Below are 5,929 nucleotides of genomic sequence, written 5' to 3'. Positions count from 1 at the left end.
ATAGTCCCCTGACCTCCATGAGGATGCTATGGTGTGCATGTGTGCACACACACCACACACACACACAAATACACACACGCACACACCAACTAATAAATGTAATGAACTCTTGCTATGGGTGGGCCCAGGGCTTCGAGCCTTTCTGCTCCAGGGAACCAGCCTTACCATTGTCCCAGAATACGGGTTCCATGTGCTACTGCTTGTATTTATCCTCTGGCAGAGTTGAACATGGATATCTAGGAAACTCCCCTTGATCTGTCCAGACCTGGGTTGTCCTTCCCTGATTTTTCTGCCCCCTACTGGCAGTGCATGAAATTGAACCCAGGGCCTAGTACTGAGAAAGCTAGGCCCTGAATGCTCCCCAGAGCAAGCACCATGTTGGTTGTTACTGGGACCTTGGAAGTAGTATTGTGTGTTTTATCTTCTGGGAATAAACTGGAGAAAAGCAGTACCTAACGATGTGCTTCCAGCAGAACTGAACTCAGGCCAGGCACCCTGACTCTGAATTCCCTCTCCCTTCAACTCTCGGAAATCCACAAGCCAGGGAGAAGTCAGTAGCAGGGCCTCTAGCAACCACCAGCAAGAGCGCTGTAGGAATCCCCACCCCCTGGAGCCTGGTCCCCTGTTCTATGAAGCAGGAAGCTAGTTTGCTTCAGAAGAGGAGAGTCAAACAGGAATCTAGGCCCGAGCCAGGGCAGTCTTGGTCTAAGACTTCTCAACCTACACCACCACCACCTCAGGCTGCACCACTCTGCCGTGAGAGCATTCTGTGCCCACGGGACACTCAGCAGCAGTTTGGCCTCTGCCCACTGGATGCCAGTTGATGCCTACACTCTGAGAAAGCACTGCGCCTGCCCCACAAGCAAAGGACATTTGACAGCAGCAGTCAGGAGCAGCGTAGGCAGAGACACCCCCCAGCCCCTCAACTGATGTGAAGCCCCCTACCTTCATATCCAAGTCCTCCCCCAAGTTCCCTTCCTGCCCGGCTCAGGCAAGCCTTTCTCAGTTCTAGGAGAGACGTGAGCCTGATGCCTGCCCTCCTGACCTAGCTTCTCCAGAAGAGCTGCTTGAGCCCTCCTTAGTAACAGGAGGGCTAAACTGGTATAATCTGCAGAAGCGATTCAGCTGCTTGGTGCTGGACATAGTAAACACCAAGCACTAGTGTTTTGTTTTGTTTATTTACTTATTTTGTATTTTTCCTTTTTTACATTCTCTCTCTCTCTCTCTCTGTGTATGTGTGTGTGTGTGTGTGTGTGTGTGTTGTCCTTCTAAAAGCTCTTGAGCTCAAAGGACAACTTTTGGAACTCAGGTCTCTTCCTTCACGTGGGTCCCTGGGATCGATCTCAGGTCACCTGACTTGCCTGCGAGCACTTTTATCCTGTGAGCCATCTTGCAAGCCCCAATACTGTTATTTTTAGAGTACTTTTAGCAGTTAGGCATGTTAAGTTTTCTCTGACATTAGTAAAGAGAAAATAACAAATATCAGAATTATATCCTTGCTTCAAGAGCTTTCAAACCGAGAGAAGAAATCGAAGCTTTCTATCATTTTCCAGAGAGTAGAGAACACTGAGATGATCTGCTATAACAGGCCACATTTATGAAAAGAAAACAAACTGCAAGCGGTGGAGGGATTTGCCTCGTGTGCAAAGCCCACCTGGAGACTTACTATCCAGAGCAGAAGTCTCTTTAGGGCATCTTGCTAGCAGTCTGGATTTGGAGACCAAGAGAACAGAAACATGTGTGCTACATGGAACATGATAAAGAGCTCCCAAGGTTCTGGGGAAGGTGTGAGTGATGGATTTCAACCAGAGACCACAACTCCAGCAAAGAAACAATGGCTGACCCAGCTAAGGCTTTTCCATCCTGGGAAAGTCCATGGTGATTGGAACAGATTCTAAGGAAACCTGGACTCAGCCAGGGTTTCCAGCGATGACCCAGGGCCTCCCACGAGGCTGTACGCCAGAATAACTCACTGCTCTCTGCAGGGCCTGCACCAGTTTGCATGCGTCCTGCCCTTCCTCTCCCCACTCTGTGAGGGTCTGGGAAGAAACTCGCAAAGCCAGCAATGACCAGAGGTTTGTCTACTTGACAAATATTTGTGGAGCACCCCACCGCACTGAAGCCTTTCCCAACCCTAACTAACCAGCTGCTTCACAGTGTTCCAGTTCTCTGGACCACAGTGCTAAAGGTCATAGTCTAAAACACCCATCAACCTGAGGGCTGTGTTGTGGATCAGTGCAGTGCCGCGGGCCTGGCCCCCTGGAGTTGGCCCTGCCCAAGACCTCTCCTCCTGGACCTCAGACTTTCTTTTGAAATGGAAAGAAGAGTTCTTCCAGACACAGGGGGGCCTTGGCACCCATTGGAAGCCCCATAGCCAGTGAGCACAGGGGAAGGTGAAGTCACCAGGAGAAAGGAGCAAGCTCTCAAGGTAGCTGGAAGAGTCACCATTTTAAGAATAAAGCCAGCAGTGGTAACGCACACCTTTAAACCCAGCACTTGGGAGGCAGAGGCAGGCTGATCTCTGAGTTCAAGGCCAACCTGGTCTACAGAGTGAGTTCCAGGATAGCCACCAGTACTATACAGAGAAGCTTTGTCTCAATAAATAAATAAATAAGTAAATAAATAAGCGAATGAATGATACGATGAATCCATGAATAAATGAATGAATGAATGAATGAATAAATAAATAAATAAATAAATAAATAAATAAATAAATAAATGGAAAGAATATATCTTTAACACATTTTCCTGACTGGGGTGAGATGCACTCCAACCCCCTGGCTTTGTTTGATATTTTTGGTGCATGGTGCTGCCTTCAGAGACTGATTGCTCCCCAAATCAAAGGGTCCACTGTTAAGACCTGTCAGCACAAGGACCTAGGAGCGCTGATTGGTCCTGCTGACTGCGACTGAGCAAGTTTCTCAGCCTTCACTCTCCTCTCCCCCTCCTACTAGGTGGGTCCATGCCTTCACTCAAGGCTTAGATCCCTGTGGCCTCCAGCTGCCCACAGCCTACAGGGCCCCTCCTCTGCTCCTCCCTCCACCTGTCATCTCGGTCTCAGTGCACGGCCACCACCCCGAGTCACCTATGGCTCAGACCTCGCAATGACTTCTCTGAAATTCTCCCTCCCTGACCTATGTCCCAGCAGCAGGGTCCTGCCTCTGTCCCCAAGGCCATCACTAAGTTCCCCTCCTGATCCCATCTGCCTAGACTATGAATTCCAGTGCACATTTTCAGAAGCCTCCCCTGACTCCCAGGAACTGGAGATGCAGAGGAGGACACCCCTAAGAAGTGTGTTGCCTGCTGGGAAGGGGGTCCACACAGACACACCCTGGAGACCAAGCACCGAAGAGCATCTGAGACTGGACTCAGAACAGAGAGGCTTCAGGGCAGCTTCAGGCCAGAGAGGTCTCCATCTTCACACGGGATGATAGTGCCAAGCATGAATTCTCTGGTCTGTGTCCCTTACTCCAGAAGAGTGTTTGGTGAAGGATCTCAGAGCACGTTCTCCAGAGTCCCCGTCCCCCTTCCCTGATCACATAAGTGACTTGACCTCTCTCTCCTAATCAAATAACCAGCCTCTAAAATGCTAATTCCTGGTCAAGCATGGTGGTCTACGCCTGGAATGTCTGATGACGGAAGCAGGAGGATAGTGAGACTCAGCCAGCCCAGGACAAACCACGAAAAACTTGACCGACAGAAGGAAAGTTATCCTTGTATCTTCTTTTCAAGTAATAACTGTATTCTTGAAATACCACAGAGAATTGAGAATGAGTTACCTGAACAATAACTTGATACCATATAAAATTAACACATGCAGATTGATATTCTACAGACACTCAAGCAATAGAGACTATAAGAGAGAGAAAAACCTTAATTTCAGTAGCAATAATTTTATTAACTAGTTTTAGGGTGTGGTGGGCGTGGTGGGTGTGGTGGGCATGGTGGGCGTGGTGGGCGTGGTGGACTTGGTGGACTTGGTGGCAAATTCTATAGCCCCAGCGCTGAAGACTGAAAGTTTGGAGCTAGCCTGGGATATATAGCAAGACTTCGTCTTACTTAATTTTTTAAGATTTAAAAATTTAATTTATGTGCATGTGTGTATGCCACATGTATGCAGATGCCTTTGGAGGCCAGAAGAGGATGTTGGATCCAGTGGGGCTGGGGTGGGAAAATGAACTGGGTCCTCTGGTAGGACAGAAAGTGATCTTAAGTGCTGAACTGTCTCTCTAGTCCCAAGACAGACAGGAAGGAAGGAAGGAAGGAAGGAAGGAAGGAAGGAAGGAAGGAAGGAAGGAAGGAAGGAAGGAAGGAAGGAAGGCTAGTGAAATGTTTCATCAGGTAAAAGAATTTGCTGCATAAGCCTGATAACCTGAGATAGACAGACAGATAGGCAGGCACACACACACACACACACACACACACACGCACGCACGCATGCACTCACACACGCACACACAAATAATAATAACAGTAAACAATTTTTAAAGAAAAGGGAGAGATAAGAACATCTCTCCCTTTTGTTTTAAAGTTTTGATAAAGCCTATCAAAACTTTAAATGAAGTCCAAGACAAAGTGTTAAGTGGAAACAGCAAAATAGAAAAGAGCAACACACCACAAACTACCTACCCATCATGGAGCCATTGAATAAGAAAACAGGAGTATGGAAAGAGACGTGGACCTGTTCATTCCTGTAAAATGTCATGCAAAGTACAAATTGGGAAGGAATGAGGTTGGCCACCAGGGGGATGTGCAGAAACAGCAGGATAGATGGAGCACTGGGACGGCACTTTTCTGTTTCCCCGCTTGTAGCTTTTTGACATCCAAAATGAAACCAACCAAACATCATCCCAATCAATCAATCAACAGCGATGAAGGAGACAAAAACATAGCTCTATCAGCAGCATGCTAGCACAGCTGGGATTCAGACAGAGACAACCACTCCAGCCAAAGGAGAATGAGCCCTCGGCTCTCTCAGCCACCAGCCCATTCTGGCAATACTTGAATGTGGTATTTGGCTGTAAGGACAAAAGACAAAGTGGGCAAACTCAGAAACCTGAGAACCAGCATTTTCTTTGCTAGAAAGAGGAAAATGGGACAGGAGAGGAAGAAGAAACTCACCATTCTGGTCAGAGTTAGAAAAGTCAATGACCTCAGGCTCTGAGCAGAAGGAGAGAGAAACATATGTGCTTGCCTGTGTGCATGTGTGTGTGCGTGTGTGTGTGTGTGTGTGTGTGCGCGCGCACGTGTGTGTGTGCAGCCACATGAGACTAGATACACATGTCTACTTCCTAACTCTCTCACTATTCCCTAAGAGCCCATGGGAGCAATGACCTCAGGGGTATGAACCTACCAAGTGCCCAGGCATGCACTTTGACTCAGAATCCACAAAAAGGGCCTGGTTGCTGCTGGAGCAGGGAGAGATCATGTGAGCATTCATGCGTTCATTATTTCTGTGGTAGCGGCAGTAGTGATTGTGAGTTTATTCGATGCATTGAGGATGGAGCTAAGGACCCTGCATGTGCTTAACAAACGTCCCTTTCACTGACACACACTTCAAATCGGTGTGATGGAGATGGGTCAAAACCATGGGGGTGGGTGTTACTTAAGGATGCCAAGTTCTGAGATAGACAGTGCTAATAAGTGTTAAAGATGAGGATGATGGTGATAGTGGGAAAATTAGGAATGGTGGGGATGGTGGGATCGTGAGGTTGGTGGGATGGTGGGGATGGTGGGAATGATGGGGATGGTGGGATGGTGGGGATGGTGGGAATGATGGGGATGGTGGAAATGGTGGGATGGTGGGATTGTGAGGTTGGTGGGATGGTGGGATTGTGAGGTTGGTGGGATGGTGGGGATGGGGGGATGGGGGGGATGGTGGGATGGTGGGGATGGTGGGGATGATGGGATGGTGGGATTGTGAGGTTGG

Source organism: Alexandromys fortis, unplaced genomic scaffold (assembly GCF_014885135.2).
Source record: "Alexandromys fortis isolate MF-2015 unplaced genomic scaffold, M_Fortis_MF-2015_v1.1 scaffold_157, whole genome shotgun sequence".
NCBI lineage: Eukaryota > Metazoa > Chordata > Mammalia > Rodentia > Cricetidae > Alexandromys > Alexandromys fortis.
The sequence above is the reverse complement of the archived record's forward strand: the minus strand, read 5'-3'. Positions refer to the sequence as shown.